The 19,101-nt window shown below is 43.5% G+C and overlaps 1 long non-coding RNA gene across 1 annotated transcript in view; it reads left to right on the forward strand.

Annotated features, from left to right (window-relative positions):
- The first annotated feature begins 7,037 nt into the window (after positions 1–7,037).
- Positions 7,038–19,101, forward strand: part of LOC140470142 (uncharacterized) — a 32,258-nt gene continuing 20,194 nt past the window's right edge. Inside the window, exons 1-3 of the long non-coding RNA XR_011956416.1 lie at positions 7,038–7,177; positions 17,054–17,179; positions 18,191–18,563. This is a non-coding gene — a long non-coding RNA (uncharacterized lncRNA). The remainder of the gene's footprint in view (positions 7,178–17,053; positions 17,180–18,190; positions 18,564–19,101) is intronic.

The following is a 19,101-nucleotide window of genomic DNA, read 5'->3' on the forward strand; positions in this document are numbered from 1 at the left end:
AATATTATGCAGGATATATTGAGTTTGTGCCCTGACCATGAGATTTAGGAGGGGAATTAGGAGGCCATTTGGCCCATTGAGTATGCTCTGTCCTTCAATCAGATCATGGCTGTTCAACTCTACTTTCCTGCCTTTTCCACAAAACCTTTGCTTCCCTGATGAACTAAAATCTGCAGGAGATAACAGAACAGTTGGAGAGATAGACAGAAATGGCAAATTTAGTTTAATCTGGACAAGTGTGAGATAGTGTCAAATTCAATAAGAAAGTTATCATACTGAGGGATATTGATATACAGAAGGATCTTGGTGCAAGTCAGTAACTCTCAGAAAATGGTAACAGAAGTGTTTCAGCTGGGAAAGAAAACAAATGGAGCACTGACCTTCATCGGTCACAACGTTGGGTATCGTGGATTGCATCTGATGCTGTCATTGTATCAAATGGTCGTTTGGCCACATTTGGAGTACTGGGTGCATGTCTCATCTCCACACAATAGGAAGGATGTAGAGGCTTTGGAGAGGGGACAAAAGGGGTTTATCAGCACATTGCCTGTGTTAGGGATTTTTAAGGGTGTGTTTGGTGTAAGAGGAAATTATACAAAGTTGGATTGTTTAATGAGAGTATCAGAGGCTGACAGGTGACCAGGTACAGTAATATAACATTTGGAACAGGGTTAGATAATTTAGATAATCAGAATCTCTTTTCTAGTGTGTAAGTTTCAAATACTAGAGCTGGTTTCAAATACTGGTTTAAGGTGAGAAAGAGGAAGTTTAAACGAGATGTGTGAGGCAAGTGTTTTTTTGTGTAGAGTGGATGTTACTGAGGGAGGTCGTAGAAGCAGAAATGTGAGTAAAGGTTTCAAGTGGGATTTAGACAGAAACATGAACAGGTAGAGAATAGAGGGATATGGACCATGTGCAGGCAGATGGGATGAGTTAGAATAGTATCTTAGACAGCATAGACGTGTTGGGCCGAATGGTCTGTTTCTGTGCTGCACTGTTAAGTTTTCTAACTTCCCAGCATCGGCCCCAGCATGCTGAAATAGTTAGAAAGGATATGTCAATATGCAATAACTGGCCACTTAGAAACACATTTGATAAAAGAGAATTTGTTTTTGAGCCTGTTGGATTTAATTTGTTGGTGTGAATATAAATGGCAGAATTGTAAGGGTGTAGGAGGGGTGTAGTGGTATAGGGGATATGGTGTATTTGAATTTGAACTTTACACAAGTTTCAATAAGGGCTAAAGAGTAATTTGGTAGAGAATAGGGCCCCTTAAAGATCAATAAGCTCACCAATGTGTGAAACCAGAGGAGATGGGTGAGATATTTGGACAAAATAATCGTGTCAGAATTTACTGTGGCGAAAGACATGGAAGCTCGGGAACTTGGGGAGTTAAATAGTGATGTGTTGGAATGAATCCTCACCAGAGAAGAGCAAGTGTTGGAATCTTAAATCAAATAAAGGTAGATCAATCCTCAGGAACTCATTAGGTCTGTGCTAGAATATTGTGGGAAGCTCGGGAAGAGATTACAGAATCCCTAACAGAGATATTTATATTATCAACAGACACAGTGAGGTGTTGGAGGACTGGAGGGTTGTTAATGCTGTTCCGTCACTTAAGGACTGCAGGGAAAAGCCAGGAAATTACAGCCGGTGAGCCCAGTGATGGGGAAGTTGTTCGAGGAGATTCTGAGATAAAGGAGCTCCTTAATGAGAGGTCCTTCATGAATACTATGTCTCAGTATTCACTGCTGAGAAGGGTCTTGTCGTTTGTGAGGACAGCGTGATACAGGCTGATGTACATGTATAGGTGGATGTTAAGAACGACGATATGCTGAGAATTTCTAAAAGATAAGGATAGATATGTCGCTGAACCAGACGAGATGCGTCCAAAGTTACTACACGAACCGAGGGAATGGATTGCTGCGCACCTGGTGATGACCTTTGTGCCCTCACTGTCCACTGGAGTCTTACCAGATGATTGGAGGCAGGAAAATATTAGTCCCTTGTTCAGGAAAGGGAATAGGGATAATCCTGGGAAATGCACACCTCTCGGTCTTATGTCTGTGGTGTGCAGATTATTGGAGAGGACTCTGAGAGACAGGATTTATTATTCCTTGGGAAACCATAGTTTGATTAGAGGTAGTCAGCATGATTTTGTAAGGGGTAGGCCATGCCTTACATGTCTTATTGAATCTTTTGAGAATGTGATGAAACACCTTTATGGCTCATTCAGAAAGTACGGAGACATGGGATATAGGGAAACCTGTCTGTCTGGATACGGGATTACTGACCCACATAAGACAGAGGGTGATGATCGATAGAAACAATTCATCCTGGAGCAGAGTGACCTGTGGTTTTCTGCAGGGAGTTGTTACAGGACCTCTGCTCTTTGTGATTTTATGAATAAGTTGGATGTGTGAGTGGAAGAGTTGGTGAGTAAGTTTGCCAAAGACACGAAGGTTGGTGGAGTGGTGGATAGTGTGGGGGGCTGTTGTCGGTTGCAATGGGACATTGACAGGATGTAGAGCTGGGCTGAGAAGTGGCAGATGGAGTTCAATCTGGAAAAGTGTGGAGTCATTCATTTTGAAGATTGAATTTGAATGCAGGATACAGCGTTAAAGGTAGGATCCTTGGCAGTGTGGAGGAACAGAGGGATCTTGGGTTCCAAGTCCCTAGATCCCTCAAAGTAGCCACCCAAGCTGATAGGCTTGTTAAAAAGGAATATATTGTGTTGGATTTCATTAGTTTGAGAATTGAATTTTAATGCCATGAGGTTATGCTGCAGCTGTACAGAGCCCTGGTTCGACCCCACTTGGAATATTGTGTTAAGTTCTGTTCCCTTCATTACAGGAAGGATGTGGAAGCTTTAGAGAGGGTAAAGAGGAGATTTACCACGTTGCTGCCTGTACTGGAGAGCATGTCTTATGAAGAAAGGTTGAGGGAGATTAGGCTTTTCTCATTGGAGTGAAGAAGGGTGACGGGTGACTTGGCAGAGGTGAACAAGGTGCTGAGAGTCATAGAGTGAATTGAGAGAGATTTTTTTACCCTGACATAAATAGCTATGACAAGGGGGTATAATTTTCGGGTGATTAGCGGATGGTTAAGGGGAGATTTCAGAGGTAGGCTCGTTACAGACTGATTGGTGTATGTGGAATGCACTGCCAGTGGTGGCAGTAAAAGTAGATGCATTAGGGACATTTAATATACTTCTGGATAGGCACATGAATGGTAATAAAATGAAGGGTATGGAAGTTAGAGTCATAGAGATGTACAGCATGGAAAAAGACCCTTCAGTCCAACCCGTCCATGCTGACCAGATATCCCAACCCAATCTAGTCCCACCTGCCAGCACTCGGCCCATATCTCTCCAAACCCCTCCAATTCATATACACATCCAAATACCTCTTAAATGCTGCCATTGTACCAGCCTCCACCACTTCTTCTGACAGCTCATTCCATACAGGTACCACCCTCTGTGTGAAAATGTTGCCCCTTAGGTCTCTTTCATATCTTTCCCCTCTCACCCTAAACCTATGCCCTCTAGTTCTGGACTCCCCTACCCTATGGAAAATACTTTGTTATTTACCCTATCTATGCCCCTCATAGTTTTGTAAACCTCTTTAAGGTCACCCCTCAGCCTCTGACACTCTCCCTGTAGCTCAAATCCTCTAACCCTGGCAACATTCTTGCAAATCTTTTCTGAACCCTTTCAAGTTTCCCAACACCTTTCTGATAGTAAGGAGACCAAAATTGCACGCAATATTCCAACAATGGCCTAGCTAATGTGCTGTACAGTCGCAACATGACCTCCCAACTCCTGTACACGGTACTCTGACCAATAAAGGAAAGCATACAAAAGGCCGCCTTCACTATCCTATCTCCCTGCGATTCCACTTTCAAAGTGTTATGAACCTGTACCCCAAGGTCTCTTTGTTCAGCAACACTCCCTAGGACCTTACGATTAAGTGTTTGAGTCCTGTTAAGAAGTACTTTCCTAAAATGGAACACCTCACACTTATTTGAATTAAACTTTATCTGCCACTCTTTTTTAATCTTACGGTCGGATAAAGGATTGGCATGTCACCATGGCTGAAGGGTGTTGTTCTGTACTGTTCTGTGTTCTAACTGTCGTATCTTAAACTGGGTAATAAGCTCAGATCAGTGTAAAAGGATATGGCATTCAGGAGAAGCTAATCAACTGGACAGGAAGTTGGGCTTGATGGTAGGAGACAGAGGGCGATGGGAGACATGTTTATTTTCTGACTGGAGACATGTGACCAGCGGTGGAGTGGGTCCCCTGTTGTTTGTTATTTGGATAAATGGTTTGGATGGGAATATTGGTTTCCCGTTAAATAAGTTTTTTGGGTGACACTGGAATTGGTGGTAAAGTGGACAGTGATGAAGTTATCTGTGATACAACAGGATGAACAGTACTGCTGGGATAGTGGGCTGAAGAATAACAGATGGAGTTTAATTAGATAAATGTGAAGTGATCCATTTTGGTGAAACAAACCAGGGCGGGATTGTACAGTTAATGTTCTGGCCCTGGGCAGTTTTGTCAATCAGTGACCCAGGAATGCAGGTACACAGTTCTTTGATAGTGGTATCACAGGCTGGTGAAACGGGCGTTTGGGCTGGTTTCCTTTATTGGGCAGAGCATTAAGTGTTGGAGTTGGGATGTCATGTTGTATCTGTACAAGATATTGGTCAGGTCACCATAAAAGCATTGTTGATCAGTGGGAAGAACTCATCTGGTTCACTTACCTCCTTTAGGGAAGGACATCTGACATTCTAACATGGTCTGGCTAACATGTGACTCCAGACCCACTGCAATATGTCTGACTCTGAGCTGTCCTCTGGGTAATTAGCAGTGGCACCCACATCCCATGAATGGATAAATAAAAATACATACGTCCGTCCCTACCTCTGCAAACACATCCAGCTGCAGCAAATCGGTGTGGCTTTGTAACACTGTTCATGCTCTGGCCACTCTCTGTAACACTCTTACCACCTCCAGCACCTTCACCTCTTTCTGTTCCTTTTGTGACATTAAATCCTGACAATGATTCCCCTTCCCATTGCCTATCCCCTGCTAGCAGACCCTTTGCAATGCCTTTAACACCTACTCCTTCAACACACTCTCATTTTAAGTACTTTGTGATGATCTGCTCATCCTCATAATCGAATATGATACATTTTGTCCTGAGTGAGGGGCCGGTGGGAATTTCGTGCTGTCTGCTTCAATGGAATGTTCTTTCATTGAGTGATTTACACTGTTCCTTCAAATGGTTTCCACTGTTCATTTACAGGCACACATTTCAGTCTGTTTAGCCTGTTTACCTTGGTCATTTCTCCTCTCAAACCCATGTAATTGGTTATTTTTGTTTCTAGTTGTCGCATGTCCTACTGTGATTCACTTTAAAACTTTATATTTCTTTAAACTGCACTTTATCACAATTTCACAGAGGATCTCTCCAGGTGATATTACTTATTCACTAAGTTTCATCACACAACGATCGCACTGAGATAGTTATATCAATAGCCAGTTGCACAATTTGTTATTCAAAGCAACACTGAAAGAAGTTCTCTGAACTCCTCTTCCAATATTCCTGTTGTCAGTGTGACTGTCTCAGATTATGGGAATATTGAAGTTTCCCAAAATTATCATAATGTGTTTGGAATTTTTTAACAATGTTTAATACAGTGATGAGCAATGAAATGCTGTTCAGTGGCTAAAACTGTTCTGCTGCTTGTGTCCTTGGCAAGTAGTAGCCAGAATTTACATTCAGACTGACTCTACTTCATGATCTGAGACCAAATGCTTTCTCTGTAATGCCTATGTTATCCATTATTGTTAGTGTTACCCATTTTGCCTGAGTTTCCGCAAGGTTGTGATCCATTGAAAACTTATGTCCACCTTTTGTTTGCCCTGTAAACACGTGTCTCTGGTGTCTAAGTCTCTTTTATCTCTGTGTCACAAATGAATCTACCTTATTGAAGAGACATTATCCATTCCAAAATAAACATAATTTACTCTTTCCCACAATTTCCTCTCACAAATCGATTCCCTGATGTACAGGTTTAGTTAAACTCTGTCCCATCCTGTTCCTTTCTGCTTGTCTTCAGTCACATTCCCACACTGTTCCTATACTTCACCTTTTCTCTGTGGATTTGGAAAGCTCCTTTTACCTGAATCCAGTCCCAGCATCCTCTCTGTCAGTTTGAAGCCCTGTCCATAAACCTACCGACATGATTGGCCAAGATACTGGTCCCTGCACAGTTCCAGTGGGACCATCCGAATGGATTATTTTAAATCAGGTATGGGATATGGGTGTCTCTGGCTGACCAGCCTTTCTTGCTCAGACCTAGCTGCCCTTGAGCTGATTAACTTGCTCGGCCAGTTCAGAGGGTCATTGAGAGGCAAACATTTTTCTGTGTGTGTGTCGTGCAGACCACATGAGGATGGGCAGATGTCCTTCTCTAAAAGACACGTGTTTGGGCTTTTTTTTTGTACATCAGCAATGTTTTCATACGTAATTATGGATTGTTAATTACCATTTGTTTTAGTTATTGATTTCAAATTTCTCCATTTCTGATGGTGGGATTTAAACCAGCCTCCACAGAACATTCACTGAGGTTTGGCATACATGCTCTAGCAATAATACCAGGTCAGCACTTCACCTGTGCACAGATTGCTCAACCCTGAGCACTGATACATCATGAAGCTAAACTCGTTCTTCCTACACACTTTTTGATCCTAAAATCATCCTGAATTCTGGTGATATCACTCAGTCTCTCTCTAAGTGGTATCCCTCACTGTCTGGATCTAATTGCTGCCTCTGTCAGTGTCTCTCACTCTTGCAGCAACTCCAAATCCTGAGCCAATAGAATTGTCCACTCCAGAGAGATACAGCAGCACAGGCCAGGGATGGAGACTGGGATTTTCCAGATATCTGTGGGACACAGTATGATTCTCCCTGTGTAACCCTCACTGCTGCTGTCTAATTTCCTAATCTATCTATCTTTCAGTCTCCTATAGGTACTCAGGAAGTTACTGACTCAGTGGAAGTCCCAGCTGCTGGGTGTTTCGTCCATCACCACATTGAAGATGTTTGGTCAGCCAGAGAGACAAAGTGCAGGGAGATCTGGAGCCTTCAATAAATCCTGCAGTGAGGTAAGATCACTCACAGTGCACAGAGCAAGGAGCAATGAGAGGGGTCCAAACATCGGCTAACAAGACATGACATAGATACCGTGCTGGAGGGGGAGCACAGTACAGACACACCCCAGGCTCAATCACCGCCCCAACTTTAACTTACTTTGTACTGAGTCAGCATCGGGAGTGTCACAGTTATCGATCCAGGTCTGTGCTGTCTTAGTGAGTATCAGTACAACAAAGGGGAAAGCAGGCCTCCCACGAGAGGGTGGGACTGCTGCCTGGGATCTTTCTGTTCTGCGCTCCCTCTCCAACACTGTGTCTATGTCATGTCTCCTTGACCAGTGTCTTCAACAGTGTGTAACCCCTACATCAGTTCCAGTCCCTGTAACCTCCTCCCTTCCCTTTCGTCCCTCTACATATTTGAAATGTACTGCATTCCAGCCTACCATCCCTGTCTCTGTAACTTGCTTCAGTATCTACAACATGCCTTATCTCGGAAGTCTCCTCCTTCAATAACTGGAGACAGAGGCATGCAGCACCAGTCGGTCGAGATCCCCTTTGATAACCGTATTCACTGTCCACTACACCATTAATTTGATCATCCATAAAATTACAAACAATGGCTCCTTTATTCTCAACCAAATCGTTTATGTAGATGATATACATCAGTGGGCCCATCCCTGATCCTTATGGCACACCGCTGGTCACAGGCCTCCAGTCTGAACAACAACCCTCTCCCACCTCCCTCTGTCTCCTAATGTGAAGCCAATTTTCTATCCAGTTGGCGATCTCTCCCTGATCCCATGTGATCTAACCTTACTAACCAGTGTATCATGCTAAACCCTGTCAAAGGCCCTGCTGACATTGGTGTAGACAATATCTGGTCACAACTTCAACGAAAGCAATCAAGTTAGTGAGCCCTGACTTTGTCTGCACAATGCCCTGCTGACGATCTTTGATCAATCTTTGCTTTTCCAAACGAATGTGACTCCTATCTGGCAGAATCACTTTCACAACTTACCCACCACTGACGTTGGGCTAATTGGCCTTAAGTTCCCTGGCTTTCCATTGCAGCCTTTCATAAATAATGGAATAAAACTATATTCTTGCCATAGAGCCATACAGCATGGAAACTGACCCTTCAGTTGGTACCAAACATTACCTAAAACTAAACACATCCCAGCTGCCTGTTGCTGGCCCATATCCCTCTTACCCCTCCCTATTCCTGTACTTAATCAAATGTGTTTTAAACATTGTATTTGTACCCACATTCCCCCCCCCCCACTTCCTCAGGAAGTTTATTCCACTCTCAAACCACCCTCTGTGTAACAATTAGCCCCCATGTTTTTTTTTTAACATGTCCCTCTTCTCACCCTAAAAATGTGGCCCTTCCACTTGAGACTCCCCCATCCTGAGGAAAAGGTAACTGCCATTAACTCTATCTATATCCCTCATCTTTTTCATAAACTTCCATCAGGCCATCTCTCATCCTCCAGGCTCCAGTGAAAAAAGACTGGCTGGATGGGCTTTTTTTCAAAACTCAAGCCTTCCATACCCAGCCACATCCTGGTAAATCTCTTCTGAACGCCCTGCAGCTTAATAATATCCTCACAATAACTGGGCGACCAGAACTGGACAGAGTATTGCAGAACAGGCCTCACCAGTGTCTGTACAATCTCAACATGACGTCCCAAATCCTCCACTCAATGGACTGAGCAATAGTCAGGCATGCCAAGCACTGTCTTATCCATCCTGTGATGTAAGCTTCAAGATTTATGTACCTGAATCCGGAGGGCCCTCTGCTCTAAAACACTAACCGAGGCCCGAACATTAATTGTATAAGCTCTACTCTTGTTTGTTTTACCAAGTGCACTACCTCGCATTTATTCAGATTGAATTCCATCTACGGTTTCTCAGCCATTTCAGCCATATTATCAAGATCCATTTTAGCAAACCTCCTTCACAGTCCACGATTCCACCCTCCAGTCTTTCAGCACCTCACACTTGGCTGTCAATTGTACAAATACCTTTGCTCAGTGCTCCACAATTTCTTGCCTAGCATCCCACAATGTCCTATGATACACTTAATGAAGTCGTGGGGCTGTCCATACCTTTGTGTTTTAAAACCTCCAGCACCACCTCTTCTATAATGTGCACTCTTTTCAAGTCATAGAGATGGATACCATGGAAGCAGAGCCTTCGGTCCAACTTATCTATGCTGACCAGAAGATCTAAATGCATCCATCCCATTTACCAGCATTTGGCCCAAGTACCTCAAAACACTTGTTATTGATATACCCAACCAGATACCTTTTAAATGTTGTAATTGTATTAGTCTATGTTACTTTCTCTCTCAGCTCATTCCATACACGCATCACCATGTGCATGAAAAAGCTGTCCCTTCAGTCCCTTTGAAATCTTTCCCCTCTAACCTTAAACCTATGCCCTCTAGTTTTGGACTCCCAACCCCTGGGAAAAGACCTTCAATGTTTACCCAATCCATACCCCTCATGTTTATATAAACCTCTGTAAGGTCACCCCTCAGTCTCCGATTCTCCAGTGACAGTAACCCCAGCTTATTCAGCAACAACCCGGGCAATATCTTGTTAATCTTTTCTGAGCACTTTCAGATTTCACAACGTCATTCCTATAGCAGGGTGACTGGAATTGCCGAGAACTCAATTGTGGTCTAACATATTGCTCTTGTTCCCTGAGTTCCCCAGTCTTTCTCCACAGTAAGTTCTGGAGTGAAAACATTGTTTAGGGTCTTAGGAAATATCCAGCACTTCTGCACATCAATTGCCTCATTCATCTTTAAGGGCCCTTATTTTGTCTCGAGTTACTCTATTACGCTTAATATATTTATACAACCACTTTTGGATTCTCCTTATGCTTCTCTGCAGAGGCTATTTCATGTACCCTTTCTGCATTCCTGATTTCCACCCAAAGTGTATTTCTCCAGCCCCTGTGATCCTCGTGGATTCCCTTCATCCAGCTGACATGTTCCCCTTTTCCTTGACCGGACTCTTAACAGACAGCCAGTGTTTCCGAATGCTGTCAGCATTGACCTGCACACAAACAGGAACATGCTGGCACTGAACGCTCAATTTATCTCACTTTTAATATATTCTCACTTGCCAGATTTCACTTTCCCTGTAAATGGACTCTCCAATCACCTTTTCAAAGTTCCTTGGCTGATACGATCAATATTAGTCTGGCCCCATTTTACAATTTGAACTTGTGGACCAGGCCTGTCCTTTTCCATAGCCATTTTCAAACTCATACAACTGCCTCAGTCCCTTTCCCTACCTTGTTTCCCAAGTGGAGGTCAGGTTTTGCCCATTTCTCTTTTCAGTCCATTTACATATTGATTGGGAGTTTTCTGGAACGCAATTACCAAATTCCTCCCTTGCAAATGCTGAACACTGGCAGTCCCAGTCTCAGTTTGGAAAGTTTAAAAACCCCTGCCATAACAACCCTATTATTGTGATCGATATTTGAGATCTCCTGACATATTTGTTCCTCAGTCTGCCACGGATTATTCGGGGTCAATAGGACAATCGTGTCAGAGTGATGACCCATTCTTAATTCTCAGTTCCACTAACATAGCTTCACTGGGCGATCCCACAGGAATATCCTCTCTAAGTACTGCTGTGATGATTCATGCAATCAAAACCCACCACCACGCGTCCTCTCTTGCCTCCCCTTCCTGTAGCATCTCTACCTTGAAACAATGAGCTGCCAGTCCTGTCCCTCCCTCAGCTGTGTTTCTGTAATAACTATAATATCCCAGTCCCATGTCCCAATCCATGTCCTGAGTTCATCTTCCTTAGCTGTCAGGCCCCTTGCAATGAAATAAATGCAGTTTAATCATCGGTTTTCCACTATTCCCTGCTATGTTCTTGCCTGCCTTGTCTGTTGAAATTGCTGTCTTTAACTTGTGCACCAACCTCAATCTTCTTTCTGACCTTATGACTGTTTAAGGTCCAACACCCTGCCAGATTGGATTATATCCTCTCAAGCAGCTCTCACAATTCGCCCCACCAGGATATGGGTCCCCCTCCTGCTCCCAGTTCAGGTGCCTTCCCCACCCAGTCCACCTGTTCTGACACCTTTAGGGATATTTGGTCAGGTCCCTGCGTTCCTCAGTAGTCGGCAAGAACCAACCATTCATTATGTCTGCCCTTTGCTTATCATACCTCCCACAGGGTATGACCTCACATTGATCAGAACTAAACTCTGCTCAGATTATCATCTGATCGTCATCAGACTGTAACGAGAGACCATCCCCTTCACTGAGAACATCTTCATCTTTCATGTCGACTGCAAACCTATGAATGATAACTTTTGCTTTCACATCGAAGTTATTATTCAATAGATTAACCAGTGCTGGTTCCTGCACAGATCCCTGTGGTACACCCGCTGGTGAAAGAATTTCAAACACGAAGAGGTTTATCCACGAATTTTGTATCCAATTTACCAACTTGCCTTGAATCCCAGTGGCTCTTCCCTTTCGGACCAGCCTTCCATGTGGGACCTTGTCAAAGGCCTTATTCAGGTCCATGTAAACCACATCATCTGCACTGCCCTCATCAATATTTTGAGAGATCATTTAAAAAAAAAACGCAACTGAATTCCTCAGACAGTATCTTCCTCTGCCAAATCCGCGATGACTCAGCCAAGTTGATCCCTGCCTTTTCAAGTGTTTATTCATCCTCAGAATTGTTCCCAGAAATGTCCCTCCCCCTGTTGTCAGACTATCTGCTCTGTAATTACCTGGCCTATTCTTGCTGCCCTTCTTGAACAAAGGAACCACCTTAGCGATCCTCCAGTCATTCAGCACTTCACCTGTGGCCAGCAAAGTATTAAATATATACACCTGTGCCCCAGCAATCTCCTCCCTTACCTCCCATAGCAGCCTGGGATATATTTCTTTGGGCTTTGGGGATTTCCCCACCTTTATGCCTGTGAAGACATTTAATACTTGCTCCTTATTGATCTTAACATGTTGTAGAAACTCACCATCCCAACTGAAATCCCCGGCTACAATGTCTTTCTCCTGTGTGAATACGATGGGAAGTATTCATTGGAGACCTCACCTACTTCCTCTGGCTCCATGCACAGATTATCCCTTTGGTTTCTAACAGGCACAACTATTTAACTAGTAATCTTCTTCCTCGAACTGTATTGATAAAATACCTTGTGGCCTTTTCTTAACGGTATCTCCCAAGGGTATTTCAAGCCCATTCTTTGCTCCTCATTTTTAAGGACCCCTTGCACTCTCTATACTTTTGAAGTGCTTCGCCTGTTTTCATTGCACTGTACTTACTTTATCCAGGTCACGATATCGCGTGACCAGTATTCACTGCAGTTACTGCCGTTGTCTTTCACTCTTCTCTTCTGGGAGCACACTGGCCCAGAATTCTCCCTGTATCACTTTAACCTTCTTCCTTAATCCGAATATGAACCCAACTGTAAATAGTTCCTCCCAGTCTGTGTTTGCCAGATCCTGTCCCGTGATAATGATAATGCTCAGTGACAGTAATATTCTAATGATTAGGGGGCTTCTCCAAATTTTGGCACCTTCACTTCTGCACTCTCCTTATCTCTTTCCAAAATGACTTTGACACTTAGTGTTGTGTCCACTATCCCAAAAACCCTACAAAAATCCTTATCCTTCTGTCTATCATCCTGTCCAGCATCTACAACCTACTCTGTCGGTAACACCCAGCCCTTACTGATCTACCCTCCAGCCTCTCCAGCACATGATATCACTGCAAACTTCTCCGGTCCCCACAGCACTTCTCCATCCTTTCATACAGCACCTCATTACCTCGAACTATTCAGAGAGTACGGAGGCATGGGATACAGGGAAACCTATCTGTCTGGATACAGAATTCCTGGCCTCTAGAAGACAGAGGACGATGATAGATACAAAACCTTCAGCCTGGAGTTCAGTGACCAGTCGTGTTCTGCAGGGATCAGTTCCCGGAACCATGCTCTTTGTGATTTTTATAAATGACTTGGATGTGGGAGTGGAAGATTGGGTTAGTAAGTTTGCCAATGACACAAAGATTGTTGGAGTGGTGGGTAGTGTGGAGATCTGTTGCTGGTTGCAACGGGGTATTGACATGATGGGGAGCTAGGCTGAGAGGTGGCAGAAAGAGTTCAACCTGGAAAAGTGTGAAGTGATTCGTTTTGGAAGGCGTTACTTGAATTTGGAATATTGGGTTAAAAGTAGGATTCTTGGCAGTGTGGAGTAACAGTTGGATGTTTGGTTCCATGTCCATAGATCCCTCAAAGTTGCTACCCAAGCTGATAGGGTTGTTAAGAAGGAATACGTTGTGTTGGCTTTCATTAGCTGAGGGATTGAGTTTCAGAGCCGTGAGGCTATGCTGCAGTTCTATGGAGCTCTGCTTAGACCACACTTAGATATTATATTCAGTTTTGATTCTCTCATTACAGGAAGGATGTGAAAGCTTAAGAGATGGTAAAGAGAAGATTTATAAGGATGCTGCCTGGACTGAAGAATATGTCTTATGAAGAAAGGTTGAGGGAGGTAAGGCTTTCCTCATTGGAGTGAAGAAGGATGAGGGACGTCTTGATCGAGGAGAATAAGATAATAAGAGGTGCAGACACAGTGAACAGTGATTTTTTCCCCCATGGCAGAAATGTCTATCAGAAGGGAGTATAATATTAAGGTGACTGGAAGAAGGTTAAGGGGAGATTTCAGAGTTTGGTTCTCCACAGAGTGGTGGGTGTGTCGAATGTACTGCAGTGGTGGTAGTAGTTAGGTGCGTTAAGGGCATTTAATAAGAGTCTTGGAAAGGCACATGGATGATAGTGCAAAATGAAATGTATGTAGGTTTGATCTTAGAGGAGGATAAAAGGTCGGCAGAACATTGAGGGCCCAAGGGCCTTATACTGTACTGTTTTATGTTCTACGTTCCGTATGGAAAACTGGGTAATATGTTCTGATCAAAGTAAAAGGATACGGCATCCAGGAGGAGCTAGTCAACTGTATATACAATTTACCACATGGTAGGAGACAGAGGGTCATTGGAGACATTTTGTTTTTCTGACTGGGGGTGTTTGTCATTTGGATAATTGATTTGGCTGAGAATATTACTTTCCTGGTAAATACGTTTGTAGGTGGCACTAAGATTAGTGATATACTGGACAGTGAAGAAGGTTAACTATGATAAAACAGGATGAACAGTACTGCTGGGATAGTGGGCTGAAGAATAGCAGATGGAGTTTAATTAAATAATGTGAAGTGTTCTATTTTGGTAAACCAAGCCATGGCGGGACTTGTACAGTTAATGTTCGGGCCCTGGGTAGTGTTGTCAGTCAGCGAGCCAGAGATGCAGGTACACAGCTCTTTGAAAGTGGTGTCTCAGGGAGACAGGTTGGTGAAGCAGGTGTTTGGGATGGTTACCTTCATTGGTCACAGCATTGAGAGTAGGAGTTGGGATGTCATGTTGTGGTGGACACTGGTGAGGTCACCATAAAAGCATTGTTGATCAGTAGGAGAAATACATCTGGTTCACTTACATCCTTTAGGGAAGGACATCTGACATTCTAACCTGGTCTGGCTGTCATGTTACTCCAGACCCACAGCAATATGGTTGATTCGGAGCTGCCCTCTGGGTAATTAGCATTGGGGCAAAGAATGCTGGTTCTGGTAGTGACACCCACATCCCATGAATGAATAAGTTAAATACATATGTCCCTCCATTCCTCTGTGAACCCCTCCAGCTGCAACAATCCGTACTGGCTTTGTAACACCATTCAGGCCCTGACCACTCTCTGTAACACTCTCACCACCTCCAGCACCTTCACCTCTCCCTGTTCCTGACGTGTCATCAAACCCTGACAATGATTTCCCTTCTCACTGCCCCCCTCCTGCAAGCAAACAGTTCACAATCCCTCTAACACTTACTGCCTAAACACTCTCTCACTTTAGAATTGTTAGTACTTTTTGGTGATCTTCTAAGCCTGATAATCTAATAAGATCCATTTGTCCTGAGTGAGGGACAGCAGGAAATTTCTTGCTGAGATTTTGACTGTTTCAATGGAATGTCCTTTTGTTGAGTGTTTTACATCATTCTTCAAGTGTTTTCAACTGTTTGCTTACAGACACACATTCTAGTCTGTTCATCCTGTTCACCCTTGGTCAGTTCTCCTCTCAAACCCATGTAAATGGGCTATTTTGTTTCACATTGTGTCTTGTCCATTCTGTGATTCATGTTAAAGCTTTAGAATTAATTAAATTTCACTTTATCCCAGTTTCCCAGAGGATCTCCCTGTGTGCCATTACTCATTCACTCAGCTTCATCAGACAACAGTCGCTCTGAGATAGCTGCGTCCCTCGCCAGTTGCACAATGTGATATTCAAAGAAACACTGATGGGAAAAAAAAGTTCTCCTCTTCGAATATCACTCTTGTCAGTGTGATTGTGCTAGATTATGCGAATATTGAAGTTTCCCAAAATTATCTCAATGCCTTTGTTAAAAATTCCAATGAGTTCCTGTTTAATGCAATGATGAGCAAGGAAATCCTGTTCGGTGGCTAAAACTGTTCTGCTGCTTGTGACCTTGGCAAGTAGTAGCCAGAATTTACATTCAGACAGATTCTACTTCATGATCTGTGGCCAAATACTTTCTCTGTAATGCCTTTGTTACCCATGTCTGTCAGCGTTACCCAACCGTCCTTTCCCATTCTGCCTTAGACCCCGCAAGATTGTGAACCATTGAATATTTATGTTCCACCTTTTGTTCGTCCTGTAACCATGTCTCTCTAGTGTCTAAATCCCATTTATCTCTGTGTCACAAATCCATCTACCTTATTGAAAATACTTTCTCCATTCCAAAATAAAACATAATTTACTCTTTCCCATAATCTCCTGTCACAAACCTGATGTACAGTTTTAGTTAAAGTTTTTCCATCCTGTTCCTGTCTGCTTGACTTCAGTCACATTCCCATGCTGTTCTGATGCTTCACTTTTTATCTTTGGATTTGGAAAGCTCCTTTCACTTGAACCCTGTCCCTGCATCCTCTCTATCAATTTAAAGCTCTGTCCATAAACCTGCCAACATAATTACCAATACTCCGTTCTCATCATGGTTCCACTGGATCCCAGTGCAATGGGATTGTTTTTATTTACTTGTGGGATATGGGTGTCTCTGGCTGCCCAGCCTGAGCTGCCTTTGAGTTGAGTAACTTGCTCGGCCATTTCAGAGGTAAATTGAGAGACAAACACTTTACTGTGGGTATGTCGTGCAGACCACGTGAGGATAGGCAGATGTTCTTCTCTTAAGGACCAGTGTCTTTTTGATGAACAAAGATTATTTTGGACATCAGCAATGGTTTCATACTTATTCATGAATTTGTAATTGCAAGTTGTTTTTAATTATTGATTTAAACTTCCCCCATTTCTGTTGGTGGGATTCAAACCTGTCTCCCCTGACCATTAGCTGAGGTTTGGGATACATGCTCTAGCAATAATACCACTCGGCCATCACTTCACCTGCTCACAGGTTGCTCATTCCTGATCGTTTATGCCAGTGCATACTGAAGCAAAACCCGTTCTTCCTACACAATTATTTGATTCTGACATCTTCAAGCAGTCTGGTGATATCACTCAGTCTCTCTCCACGTGGTATCCCTCACTGTGGGGGTCTAACTGCTGCCGCTGTCAGTGTCTCTCACTCTTGCAGCTACTCCAGATCCTCAGCCAACAGAATTCTCCACTCCAGAGAGATGAGGCAGAACAGGCCAAGGATGCAGACTGGGATTTTCCAGATCTCTGTGTGACTTAGTGCCATTCTGTATGTGTAACCCTCAGTTCATCCGTCTAACATCCCATTCTGTCTATTTCTCTGTCTCCAGTAGGTTCATGACTAAATAGACTTCCCATCTGCTGGGTGTCTCGTCCATCACCACATTGAATATAGTTGGTCAGCCAGAAAGACAAAGGGAAGGGAGATCTGGAGTCTTCAATAAATCCTGCATGAGGTAAGATCACTCACAGCGCACAGAGCAGAGAGCAAGAGTGGGCTCCAAACATCAGCTAACAAGACATGACATAGATACAGTGCTGGAGGGGGAGCACAGTACACACACCCCTCAGGCTCAATCCCCACCCCTACTGTAAGTTCTGTTGTACTAAGACTCATTACTCTGCAACACTGTATCTGTGGCATGTCTTGTGCACCAGTGTCTTCAATAATTTGTAACTCCTATAACAGTTCCTGTCTCTGTAACCTCCTCACTTCCCGATAGCCCCTCCACATATTTGAAATGTACTGCATTCCAGACTACAATCACTATCACTGTGACTTGCTACAGTGTCTATCACATGCCTTATCTCCTCCTCCAATAACTGGAGACAGAGCCATGCAGCATAAAAGGGTTCCTTGGATCCAACTAGTCCATGCTGACCAGAGTCCCTGAACAAGTCATGTTTCCCTGCACTTGACCCATATCCCTTCAAACCTTCTCCTCTCCATGTACCTGCCCAAATGTTTTTTACATGTTGTTATTGTACTTTTCTCTACCACTTCCCCTGGGAACCCATTCCATGCCTGCACCATCCTCTGTGTGAAAAATGTTCTCCTCCAATCCCATCTAAGTCTTTCCTCTCCCATCTCATATTTATGCCCTCTAGAACACAGATCATGACAGTGCAGTACTGGCCTTTCAGCTCTCGATGTTGCACTGACCTGTGGAAATAATCTGAAGCCCAAGTAACTAACACTAGTCCATTCTTGTCCATATGCCTATCCAATGACCATTTAAATGCCCTTAAAGTTGACGAGTCTACCACTGTTGCCGGCAATGCATTCCATGGCCCGACTACTCTGAGTAAAGAACCTACCTCTGGCATCTGTCCCATATCTATTTATTAGTATTAGTATCTACCTCAATTTACTGTCTCCCCTCGCATTAGGCATCGCGATCCAAGACAAAAGGCTCTCACTGTCCAACTCATCTAACTCTGTTTATGTTATATGTCTCAATTAATAGGCCTCAAATGTCTTCTCACGACCAGAAACAGATTCAAGTCTCTCAGCATTACTCATAAGTCCTTCACTCCAGACTCGGTAAAATCTTAGTAAGTCTCCTCTGAACCCTATCCAAATCTTCAACATCCTTCCTGTAATGCGTTGGTCTGAACCATAGTCAAAACTATGACTATGAACCATAGTCAAAATTTGAGCGGGAGCAGCGTCGAAGTAAAAGCGAACCCGGGAGACTACAGCAAAGGTAAGACAGTTCGTTTTAAAATTGCTTACCTGTAGCGGGCAGCGGTGTGTTTTTTTTTTCTCTCTCTCTCCACAGAAAGAGCGGGAGCTGCAGAGGAAGTGACGGCGAGCAGAGGGGCAGCCGGGAAGGAAAAGTGAGTATATAAGTCTGGAAGGATCTAAAGAAAGGGAATTCATGGAATGCTTACAGGATGGCTTTTTGGAACAGCTTGTCATGGAGCCCACAAGAGAGCAGGCTATTCTGGACCTCGTGCTTTGCAATGAACCAGACTCTATAAAAGATCTTAAAGTAAGGGAACCATTAGGAAGTAGCGACCATAATATGGTAGAGTTCAGTCTGGAGTTTGAAAGGGAGAAGGCAAAATCTGATGTAATGGTGTTACAGTTGAATAAAGGTAATTATGAAGGCATGAGAGAGGAACTGACTAAAATAGACTGGAAGAAGAGGCTAACCGAAAAGACACTAGAGCAAAAATGGCAGGAGTTTGTAGGTATAATTGAGGACACTACAGAGGTTCATTCCCAAGAAAAGAAAGATTAACCGGGGAGGGATTAGACAACCTTGGCTGACAAAGGAAGTCAGGAAATGTATTAAAGAAAAAGAGAGATCCTATAAAGTGGCTAAGAACAGTGGGAAATCAGAAGATTGGGAAGGATACAAAAGCCAACAGA

The sequence above is a fragment of the Chiloscyllium punctatum genome, chromosome 50 (assembly GCF_047496795.1).
Source record: "Chiloscyllium punctatum isolate Juve2018m chromosome 50, sChiPun1.3, whole genome shotgun sequence".
Classification (NCBI taxonomy): Eukaryota; Metazoa; Chordata; class Chondrichthyes; order Orectolobiformes; family Hemiscylliidae; genus Chiloscyllium; species Chiloscyllium punctatum.